The sequence below is a fragment of the Canis lupus genome, chromosome 35, assembly GCF_048164855.1.
Source record: "Canis lupus baileyi chromosome 35, mCanLup2.hap1, whole genome shotgun sequence".
NCBI lineage: Eukaryota > Metazoa > Chordata > Mammalia > Carnivora > Canidae > Canis > Canis lupus.
The window spans coordinates 10,077,553-10,089,656 of record NC_132872.1 but is presented as its reverse complement, the minus strand read 5'-3'; the positions used below and the strand labels follow the sequence as shown (position 1 = coordinate 10,089,656).

The 12,104-nt window shown below is 36.6% G+C and overlaps 1 long non-coding RNA gene across 3 annotated transcripts in view; it reads right to left on the bottom strand.

The window, feature by feature from the left end:
* The window catches only part of LOC140624808 (uncharacterized), a 610,288-nt gene that overhangs the window by 188,683 nt on the left and 409,501 nt on the right, over positions 1 to 12,104 (bottom strand). The window contains exon 1 of one of the 3 annotated variants that reach the window (XR_012024248.1): positions 1,997 to 2,039. The exons of 1 other annotated variant lie outside the window; for it this stretch is intronic. This is a non-coding gene — a long non-coding RNA (uncharacterized lncRNA). Of the gene's footprint in view, positions 1 to 1,996; positions 2,040 to 12,104 lie in introns of those variants that run through there. One more of the 3 variants, XR_012024247.1, reaches the window with a different exon arrangement.

Below are 12,104 nucleotides of genomic sequence, written 5' to 3'. Positions count from 1 at the left end.
GGGAGCAATTTATACATGGTCTCTGTTATCTACTCTGCCTACATTCAGAGCGTTGGTGGTCAGTGTTCCACAAGGATGTGAAACACAGTGGAAAACTATCACATCTTCACTGTTGTACCATAAAGTAAGCAAATCTTTACTTTGCTGGGAACTTTCTATCTCTGCTTTTTTTACTATGCCAACCGGTGCATTCAGCCAAGCATCCTGGCAGACACATGCTTACTGATCCAAAGTGCTTAAGGAGAGTAACTACTTGGAATATGTATCATTTTATTTAATTGTAAGAGGAAGATGTATTTATTCACACTCATTCAATCTTAGTATTTGGGAAACCCATAAGTTGTGTCATATAACATGGAAACTTAATACCGAAACTCTTGTCATCTCATTATACAATGTCCTTGGCCTTAACTCACCAAGCTCTATCTTTATTTAAGGGTGAACCACATTCTGGTATTTTGTATTCACTGTCTTGTCTTGTCTTACAAAAATCAGTTAACGTTGAAAATGTCCTTAATTATTTGGATACATTCTGCTTTCCGAAATGGAGAAATTTCTTTGAGGGATGAACCAACAATGGTTCTTCTGTATTTTCCCCCAAGCACCAGTTATGGTTTCATTGTCTAGGTAGTCAAGAAATAATGTCATTAGACTTATTAAAGCACCGACTGAAGAGCTCTTTGCATTTTATAGAAGTTAAATAGCATTCACATTTCAACAAGGCCTTGTTCCTCTGCAAATTATTGATTTAGAATCACAATTTACAATAGTAGAGCTCACCTGCCAAAACAACTTCAAATTAAATAGTAACTTTTGTAATGGTATTTTGGAACCATATCTGCGAAATGCAACTGACACTGGCATAGAGTAGAAATGGTTTCGACAAGGCAAGAAAAGTCATATTGACTGACGGGAGCGTGCTCTGTTGCCTTGACAAACAAGCAAGAATTCAGCCTCAATCTGTTGGAGTCTCAAGGCTCACAAACCTGCCAGATTCCCATCTTTGTGCTGAATGCAAAATAATCACAGTAGCTAAAAATGATAAATTGTGGATGGCTGGGGTGGGAAGCAACACATTTAATCAATCTCTCCTTTTCACTCTGCAGGTTCTAACCATGAAAACTGTATTCCTGCTAGGAGAGAATAGTTTCCATTCTCAGCTTCTCGAGGTAAGAGGGTCTCATTCCTCTATCCCTGAGTAATCCTACCCTTGGCTTTTCTCCACAATCTACATTTAGGTTTCTGGTTGATGATATTAATTTTAAAGGCATCCGTGACTCCCATGGGTCTATAAAGTACCACTTTTTTTTTTTAAGCTTTTTAATTGGTGAGACCCTTCCCAGTCTGGCTTCCCCATCACCATCATTGCTGTCGTCTGAAGTATCGATGCTTAGACAGGGTGTCAGGTCCTGTGCTAAGGATCTTATCTTGTGGGGTTGCTCTGGAGATAAATGAAAAGGGCATTAAATGTATGAAGCCCAATATAAATTCAAGTATTCAAGGTTTTATTCCTGGAAAAGTAGACTCATTTTTAATTCTCTCATTTAACGTGTCAAATCAAACAGCTATGATTTAATCATCATTTTTTGAATAGTTACTTTTCCTCTTACATTTACCATTACATAAAGGACAAAGGAATAAATCTCATATAAAAGTTAATCATAAAACTATTCAAATGACCAGTTTCAATATGTTTTTTCCCCTCTTTTTCTCTATTACTCTCATTCTAAATTTTCTTTCCTCTTTCCCTCCATCTAAATTTACACACACACACACACACACACGCACAATTTATTGTCTCCTAATTGGTCATTTATAAACATTTATCACTGTCACATTAAAGTTCAATATGTCACAAAAGGAACTTATGCTTTCTTGAAAAAAATCACAAACTCTTTCTACTTCCTTATGGCTGCTGACTCCCATGATACACATCAAGCTATTACTAGGGTATACTATAGCCCTGGGATCAGGGTACACTCTCAAGGTTAATTACCTTCTTCTGGAACCACACCTTGGAGCAATATGGAACAGAATTCTTCAATCCAGATTGTTACATCATCTACTCTCCTCCCAGAGATCAATCTATTTCTGAACTGATTCAGGAACTTGGGGTTTAGGGATCTTGAAGGAAGAACTGTTATTTTTGTACCATAACTTAATCTACCCATACCACGATTACTTCTTCACACATTTATAGCATACCTCTGCCCATTTTTCTAATACTGTCTATGTAGAACACACAAGACAATTTTGTGGCAGGTTATTCAGAATGTATCTTCTAAAAAGCTATTTTTTTTCTTTTGTAAGCAATTCTAAACTACTCTTTCTTTTCAGAGTTCTGTTTCAAATATTTACCTTGTAATTCATTTTTTTCCTTATATTCCATTTATCTTCATATATCCCTATTGTCTCTCATGTTTGTATGATTATCTACCACAAATGGAAATAATTTCTTTAAAAAGCATGTTGGTCTTCTATCTCAAATGGAGAAACAATAGATGCTTCTTTATTACAGCATTGCAGAAATATACAACTGGGAGAGACATCAAGGTACTCAGGTATATATTGATTAATAACAGCTGAAAGTAATAGGTGGGAATATACTAGTAATGTTCAAACTGGTTGCCACGATTTTTTCAGCTCAAGGTAAATTGCTAGCATTTCGGAGGGTTGGGGACATAAATGCAGGAGTGGCAGCACTTTCTGACTTCTTCTAGGATATTTGCTACAGAGAAAAAAAGGTAACCACACACCCAGAAATCTCAATGTTTAAAAGAGCACTGTTTAATACTACAAAGCTGTAGGAATCAAAACAATGTGGTACCAGAATAAAAATAGACACATTAGACAATGGAACAGATTAGAGAGCCCAGAAATAATCCCACAACTTTACAGCGAATTAATCAATGGCCACAGAGGCAAGAATATACAATGGGGAAAAGACAATCTCTTCAGTAAATGGTGCTGGAAAACCGGATAGCTAAATGCAAAGAAATGAAACTGGACCACGTTCTTACACCATACACAAAAATAAACTCAAAATGGATTAAAGATCTAAATGTAAGACCTGAAACCATAGAATTCCTGGAAGGAAACATAGGCAGTAATTTCTCTGACATCAACCTTAGCAGCATTTTCCTAGATACATCTTCTTTGTGAAGAAAGAAAAGCAAAAATAAACTATTGAGACTATACCAAAAAGTTTTACACAACAAAGGAAACCAACAACAAAACAGAAACCTAAGGAATGGGAGAAGATATTTGCGAATTATATATCCAATTAGGTGTTAATACTCAAAAAATATAAAGAATTGATATAACTCAGTGCCAAAAAGCAGATAATCCAATTAAAAACGGGCAGAGAATCTGAAGAGACAGTTTCCTAAAGGATGGCCAACAGACATATGGAAAGATGTTCAAATCACTAATCTCAGGGAAATGCAAATCAAAGACACAAAGAGCTATCACCATACACCTATCAGAATGGCTAGAATAAAAAAAGATAAGAAATAACAAGTGTTAGCCAGATGTGGAAGATAAGGAACCCTAATGTACTGTGGGTGGGAATAAAAGCAAGTGCAGCCACTATGGAAAACAGTATGGAGGTTCGTCAAAAAATTAAAAATAGAAAAAAATATTAAAAATAGAAAGACCCATCAAAAAATTAAAAATAGAAAAAAAAATAAAAATAGAAAGACCATATGATCAATTCCACTACTGAGAATTACCCAAGGAAAATAAAAACACTAATTTGAAAAATATTGGCACTCATATGTCTTATGCAGCATTATTCACAAAGACAAGATATGAAAGCGATCCTAGTATCCATCAATAGATGACTGGATACAGAAGGGGTGTGTATACATACATTCCATACATACAATGGAATATTACTGAGCCATAAAAAATGAGATCTTGGCTTTTGCAACAACATGGATGGACCTAACAGGTATTACCCTAAGTGAAATAAGTCAGACAAAAAAGACAAATGCCATATGATTTTACTGATATATGGAATTCAAAGTCCAAACAAATGAATAAACAAAAAGTAGAAATAAGACTAAGTACAGAGAATAAATACAATGTAAATACATTATAAATATAGAGAATAAACTGATAGTTGCCAAGAGGGAAATGGGTAGGAAGATGGGCAAAATGGGTGAAGGGGAGTGGAAGATACGGGCTTCCAGTTATGGAATGAGTAAGTCATGGGGATAAAAGGCACAGCATAGGGAATATAGTCAATGGTATTATCATAGTCTTGTATGGAGACAGATGAGAGCTGCCTTTGTGGTGAGCATAGCATAGTGTATATTTGTCTAATTATTATATTGTACATTTGTAACTAATGTAACACTGTATGTCAATTATATTTCATAATAAAAAAAAAGAAAATTTTGTTTTTGTGATTAAAAATATGGAGGCCTAAGCTGACCACAGTTTCCATCTTATTTTAAGAAGTTTTAAGATTATGATTCAAATATCTCTTGGTAGCCTGCTATTATAATCACTTTTATATCAATGAGGCTATAGGCCTAACAGACTATGTTCTCATCAGACATATAGTACAATTGATCTGCATACTCTTCATAGCTGTTCTTTGTTTAAGCGGACTAGGCATTGTCTAGGCTTCTCTTCCTCACGGAAACTTTTCCACTTTTTACCATTTCTCCTGCTACTTCTACTCCCTTTTTAAAATCATGCTCTTCAGCAGCTATCTACAGTCTAAATATCCTGTTGCTTGGGGGTGCCTTGGTGGCTCTGTTAAGTGTCTGACTTCAGCTTGGGTCATGGTCCCGGGGTTTTGGGATCAAGCTCCATGTTGGGCTCCCTGTTCCCTGTTCAGCAGTGGTGAGTCTGCTTCTCCTTCCTCTCTGCAGATCCCCCTACTTGTGTTCTCTCTCTCTCTCTCTCTCTGTGTGTGTGTGTCAAATAAACAAAATCTTTAAAACAAAAAATATTCTATTGCTTAAAATAAAACAAAGATGAAATTTGGATCCATGTGCCTTCCTATTACAGCATCATCTGAACTCTTTACATCCCATTGTATAATTCTGCATTAGATATATAAGTAAGGAGAAATTACCCTAGATATGAAGTTGTTATTATTGTTGTTTTTTATAGTTCAATCAATCTCTGACTTGTCTCTGAAAGTGACCAACAATAAGCCAATTGACATCAGGACTGATTTGGCCATTTAGTCACTATCTGTTATCTGGTCTGAACTATAAGTATTGTTTTGCCAAAAGTATAAGTATCATTGCCTGTATCCTAAAGATAAAATAAATCTTCAAGTAATAAAAAATAGAAAAATTAAAATTTTTCTTTTCCCCATGAATTCAAGGCAATTTTTGCCAGCAGAGAATTAAAATTTCATAACAAAATGCAATAAAGTTAAGCAATGAACAGAGAGAGTTGTGAAAACGTTGCAGGATATTCAGCTGAAGATATACAGCATAATCAGTCTGATGAAGAAAAGAGAGGATTTATACTATCAAAATTTCTACCTAAAAAAAACCAAAACAACTCCACTTTTGAGATTTGCCACAGTTAAAGAGAACGCCGGACTTATAAAATAAAACAAACCCCTAAACAAAAACATGATATGATGCTTATATCTGGAATTCTGGCCATTATCATGCAGGGCCTTACTGTCCCCACGGCAGCGATAATCTTCAGATAATTCTACTTACGTGTAAATTAGTGTGAAGACAAAATAAGGATTAAACCATATATTCTTATAGTCATTCATTCTACACACATGTACTAAGCATCTTCCACATACAGGAATTATTTCTTTTTTTTTCTTTCTTTTTTTTTTTAGGAATTATTTCTTTTGTGAGTACCTAAGCATGTTTGCATCTACTGCAATTTGTATATATGAGGTCATAGTGTGGTTGTCTGTACGTTTTCACACAAGAGGGTATTCTCCTTGAGGATCAAGAACAAATCTTTTCATTTCCTTTCCCCAGTTCCAACAGACTGGATGATTGACCGCTAACTAAATAAATAGTTTAAATAGAACCAGAAATGCCTTACAAGTACATGAATTGCCCATGACTATGAGTAAAGTTTTCCATCTCTTTGTGTCCTCTTTTGTGATATGCTAAGCAAGACGGATTAAGAGGCAGGCATAGTCCTGGTGCTTAAGGAATTCACTCTGATACCATATTTCCTTTAGAAGTTTATGACCCAATAAGTTAAACTGATATGATCAGTTCTTCAAACTACATATGATCTGAACAGAAATCTATTTCATGTCTGAATGTTTTTTTCACTTTGTGTTTACTTCTACAACCTAAGCTTTTTCACCTATGTGGTGACATTCTTAAATGGGGTCACGTTACATGGGTAACTCTGACCTTTGTTTGTTGATTCATCAGCTCTCCTGACTCAGAGGCAAAGAAAAGAAACTAATGACAGAGATATTTGTATACCAACTTTCACCTTAGAAATTATAGCTTCCAAATGCTCACAAGTGAAAATACCATAAACTTTAATGACTTAATTAAGCCAGTGGTAAAAAGCAATACATCTGGGAGGGCGTTAGTTACAAGAGAAGGAGAATTATACGGCTTTTGGGGAGGTGGTCTAGAAAGAATCAGGCTTTGGAACCTAAACAATTCGATTCAAAATCTGATTTCTCCCTTTAATGGCATTTTGCTGTGGCTTACTCTTTCTGCATGTTAATTTTCTCATGCAAAATGGCGACATCATTACATTTTTGAAGAAGTGGAGACTTTGTAGCTCATCCAGCATCATGCTGGCTTCCTTTCTCCCCACCTCAACTAAGATGAGAGACAGATTGATAGAGCTGTGTGGGGTCAACAATCATTAGCATAATAGAAGCTGCCATGCAGCACTGAGCCATAAAAACCATAAACTGAGCTCTTCTCACTGATGAATCTCTAACTTTATGGACTACTATTTACTCTTACCATTTCTGAGGAAGCAATTTAAAATATTGATCTTAAATGAAGAAATGAATATCTCCACAGATATTTAGTGAAATGTTACCTAGCCAAACGTCATTCCTTTTTTTTTTTTTAATCTTTTGAAAGAATAACACATTTGCTTGCAAAGCAAAAGATGCTGTGACTTACCAACAAGATCTGGCTGCCTTTTGCATGTTATTTGTTGTTATGGCAGAGAATGTTGTAAGAGTGACAAGAAAAGATAACATGGGAACATGAATAAAGAAATAAAGCCAGTTGTTATGGAAACCATTTCTCCCAGAATAAGGACTTGAATGAGCTCTCTTCCTCAATACCTTCTCCTATCCCCCAATTTTGAGTTGAAGAACACACACATATCTTCAGGCAATCACAAGGATTATTAAAAACCTTCTATGGTATATATATATATATTTAATCTCTGATTATTTCATGTTTTGAGTGATACCTAGATTGTGGATGTACTGTTCTATTACCTAAGTCTTTTTTTTTTTTTTTTACCTAAGTCTTTTTGAATGAATTCCTTACAGTGGAGACAATCGCTGGTGCTGATCGGTTATAGCTTTTCTAGAAGAAAATGTGTCTTGGGCTTCCGTCGTTGGACACTGGAGGAATGGAGCTAACAGTTAGTGACTAGGGCAGTGCATCTACAAAAGGTAAAATTCTGCTAGGCAGCGGTGTGGGTCACTAGGGGTCAAAGAAAAGCTATGGTTAGAATAATCGGATAATGTATCTCTGAACCCAGGTTACAAGATTGAGGAAGCATGGTTTTTACTTTCTAGGTTCTCAGAGTATCTGAGATGTCTACAAGGCAGTGTTAGGAACTAGGGTCAAAGAGTTAATGCTTCACAGTTCCTTGGACGCTACAGATAGGGAGTGTAGAAATAGCCCATGATTGCAGTGACCCCAAGAGCGGCAGGGGATTGCATTTAATTTTATGTAGAGACATTGGGCCCTGGATCTAAAGGACCCAGCTGAACTCTGAACAGGTCCTCTTCCCTGTCTATATCTCATGGCAGCAGCAGCTTCTCCGTATTAATGGGAAAACAGAGCCCTAAACTCAGATGGGGTTAGAAGCTGAACTTCCGTTTATTTATTTCTTATCAGAGGCCCTTACAAACTTCCTGCCACCACAGAGAGACAAGAGCTATGAGACAGGCTTGACTTCTTACTTTGTAAATGAAGCCCAAAGAACCTAAATGTAAGCAATCTAAGGGAGGTTCTTCTGCTCCTACCCAAGCAACTCACACATCTTACAGGGGGAGGGAACAGGTTGTTTTAAGAAAGCAAAGCTCACCTCTAATGATGGCTTCAGAGGATGCCAACCCTCAATTCTCCCACCATCCAGAGAGAGGGAGTCTTTGTGAGGGGTCTCATGGCCCTCCCATCACAATGCGGGGGGAGGGCATTGGTTAGCGGGACGCGGGAGAGCTAAAGGGAATGGTTAAATCTTGTCACATACATATTTCAGAAAAAATCTGTTTTCTCTCATATATGGTCACTTCTAGGTTATCTGCCTAACAAAGCCCCCACCCCTCTCCGAGTCTAGGGATCAAATCTTTCTGTGATTTATTTCAACAAGCTTTTCTGGCAGCACCTTTATATAATGTTATGAATCAAATGGACAATCAATAAATATTGGATGATGATGGATAAAGTTTAAGCCACAGAGTAAAGACTCTGCTGCCAAGCTGAAAGAGGTCAGTTTTTATCCGGCACAATAAATAATAATTTCATTTTACGTACAGATTTCGGATGGTCAAGATCATTCAACAGTAGAGCATAATCGAAACAAAATTCCCTCGGCAGCCACTGACCATTGGTGAACTTTCAAATGTATAATACAGTTCAATATGACTACCATAAATAGGTAATAAAATTGTGGCCTTTGGCCTTCTATGACTATTCGTTTTCGCTACCTCATTGCTCTGGGAGACACATCCTTGGGTATATGTATGTGCAGGTGGGCAACTATTCTCTTGCATTTTCTGGCAGTCGTTTGCAATCAGTGGTCCTGTCAGCCCCAATGCTTCAGTCTCATAACTGTAATTGGATTGTCTGACTTCCTATTCAATTGGTACATGATTCTTATTTTTCTTTTCTTTTTTTTTTTTTTAAATCAATAAATGGTTTGTGCCGCCTTTAATAGAGAGAAATCAGGTTTTGCCATATTATGAAGTTGGCATTTTCAACATTTATCCCAAATAAGACCATTGGGTCTGTCAGACCCAATGCATGGGTTTTGAAGTAATTGGACTGTCTGGTCCCAGAGATGTACAATAATGTGAACACATTTCATGGTCGAAATCAAAGAGCTATATCACAACTTCCTTGAACTATAATGTCCTATATGCTGCACTTATGAATAGAAACAACTTTTCCTTTTCTTCTCCTCCATCTGCGAGCCTCTTGACTCACACGAGGCCATAGAAGACACGAATAAATTTATGTTTAAGCCTCAGGTTGATGTTGAAACTACTAAAACACTATGGGCATGTATGTGTATATGCATTTACATGTATATATACAATCTCGATGTTTACATACATATATTGACTTTCTATACACACATTCACACATGCAGACATGATATGAAAACCTCTATCAATGGATAGTTCCATTTTTTTTTTAAAGATTTTATTCATTTATTCATGAGAGACAGAGACAGAAAGAGAGAGACAGGCAGAGAGAAAAGCAGGCTCCGCACAGGGAGCCCAACATGGGACTCGATCCCAGGTCTCCAGGATCAGGCCCTGGACTGAAGGCGGTGCTAAACCACTGAGCCACCTGGGCTGCCCTGGGTAGTTCCATTTATAAGGGCAAATCGTTTTTGACATCATTCTACAAATACATCTTGGTTCTCCTAACTGTGTTAGGAGATAAAAATGCAAAGACAAGCAAGACTGAATAACTGTTGCCATAAGTCCGAAAGGGAAACAAATTTCCTGCAAAATAATCAGTAAATTCACATCTAACTTTTGGTTGATAGCTTGGTTCTTTTTAGGATCAGGTTTGCACCACTGGTTCTGTATTGAATTGAACAAAAATACATTTCGAAATAATATAGGGCATTAACTAAAGACTTGGGGCTACCAGTCTTTAGTTAGAAAACCTAAATCCGATTCATTCCACTTTTCAATACCATCTGTAAGTACTGATTCTGTAGGAGGGAGAGGTTTTTCCACTAGATACAGATCATTATCAAATGTTTCCATCTTCCTTTGAAGCATTGGCTATTAGCTGCTATCGGAAGGTGGATTCTAGACTGAGTGGGCCATTGGTTCGTTTTGGTAGAACAGTTCCTGAGTTTTAATGGGCATACGCTGCTTGGAAGGAAAAAAAAGGAAAAAATAAAGAAAACTACTGGAGACAAACTTTAATATTTTGAGCAGCACTTAACTGATTAATCTGGTGTGTCGAATTTACCATTTCATTTTTTAATTTGATTGCTAAACATGAAAGCTTGAGGCTCAGGAATATAAAAAGAAGAAGAAGAAGAAAAAAAAAAAAAAAAGGTCAGGTCCTGAATATTTTCCTTAAAGCATTTCACTTACCCACTTAAAGCCAGATTTCCACATTATCAAGTGGGTTTACTGGGGCAACAGGAAGGAACTGAATTAAAACAAGACTCTGTTAGGCAGCAGTCTCTTCAGGACATCAGTACAAGGAAGGGATGAACAAACACTGGTAGACCAGTTGCTGACAACCTGAGATTCCACTTGTTTGCTCTTCCTTTTGGCTGTATTTGCTTTCACTACTCCTCTTTTATCTGTGGTCCCTGATCAAAAAGGCAAGGAAAAATATCATCTCTTTCTGAGTCAAGTGAAAATTAGGACTATAATTTGCATGATTCACTTTAAAATCAGTCATGGAGGAAAAAAAAAAAATTCTTAACAATAGCCTGAATCGTTTGAATTAGATATTTATTTTAGAAAAATTCACTAAGCCAGTGATGTATTCCATTTTACTACATTGATTTCCTTTAGTTGAAAGAACAATGGCCATTTTGTGAATTATTTGGTTTAGCCAGATATTATCATATTCGTAGAACAAAAATTTTTTAGGCCGTGCCCTTTTATGATGAAGTAGCTAATAGGGGGCAGGATTACATTGGCAAGGATCTGTATGTTTTATAAAATATCGCTTGTAGTTTTGAGGATAAAATTCTGTGTTTAATAAATTTAGAGGTGCTCTATAAAGGAAATCCTCCTCTTGATGATTCCTCATGACCAGTTTTCATTATGAAGGCTTTGGGAAATCTTGTAGCAAATGAAATAATTTATTAAAATAAATTTCTTAGGGAATATTGTGCTGCACCATAACATATCTTTTCTGATTGAATGCCTGCCAACATTTTAAAGCAGAGCAGTGTGTCACGATCGCATGTAATGCACTTTGAGAAACCCTGCCCCAGGTTGGAAGTTTCTAGAGGACTCAGCATTTGCCTGTCCTTGTATCTCCAAGAGTTAACACTGTGCCTGACCCACACAGAGTTAATTCTCCAAACCTAAAAATGACAGCTTTCAGTACAGAGTTTATAATCTAGCTTCCAAATGGTACATGCTGTTTTAAAGGAAATTATATCTACTCTCTTCATCCAGCAAACTGGCATTTTATAAAATAAGCTGTGCACTCCGAGTTTGAATAAATTCAGATATTTTTCCCTAGAATACATTTCACAGCTAGGGCACAACATTCTGAACAGTGTGACAGTATCCTTCCTTAAAAGGTGCATGTCTCTTCTCCTGTTAAACTTCCTTTTTGTTCTATATGTGCCTGCAGTAATTGCTTCTGATTGCTGGAATGGGTATCATATGGGAGTCTTTATTTCCCCCCTTAACCTATGTTTAAGCCCTCAGTGTGGAACCTTGCAGCCTGCCGTGTCACCATGAACATTATCCAAGAATATCAATAAATCTAAATCCATAGCTTAACCGTGATTACTTTCTTTATTCTGGCAGAGATAGTGACATAATTTTGACACAGTTGTAGAGCAAGAAACAAATGGAGGTACCTTCCTACGGACTCTGGTTTCTAGGTTACATTAATAACAGTGGTGTGAAATCACTATCATAAAAGGGATTTTCAGTCTATACAGTGTTTGGCGGATATGTATGAACAGGGCTGCAACCCTTTTTTCCTTGTTTG